The sequence below is a fragment of the Arachis ipaensis genome, chromosome B05, assembly GCF_000816755.2.
Source record: "Arachis ipaensis cultivar K30076 chromosome B05, Araip1.1, whole genome shotgun sequence".
NCBI lineage: Eukaryota > Viridiplantae > Streptophyta > Magnoliopsida > Fabales > Fabaceae > Arachis > Arachis ipaensis.
In genome coordinates, this window is record NC_029789.2 from 20,483,014 (window position 1) to 20,483,335 (window position 322).

A 322-nucleotide genomic window follows, 5' to 3' on the forward strand; every position below is an offset into this window, starting at 1 on the left:
ATTAAAAAAAAGCTTGTATTCATCAAATTAAATTCATCAAACCCGATAGTCTATCTCAAACTTTCATTTGTGTATGTTTGAGTCGGGTAGGGAATAAGTATGGAATCGAGCAACAACTATCCATAACTTCCTCATACCCAAACAATTATCATAAGATATTACCCATGCTAGTTCCAAAACCTAATCAACAGTTGAAAATTCAGCTTCGTATGGAAAGGGACATATGGAACAGATCAAATTATCATTCCTAATTTTTAATAATTAGAGATGTTTAGGACTTTAGGGGATATTTCTTTTCAAAAAACAAAGAAGAAAACAAATA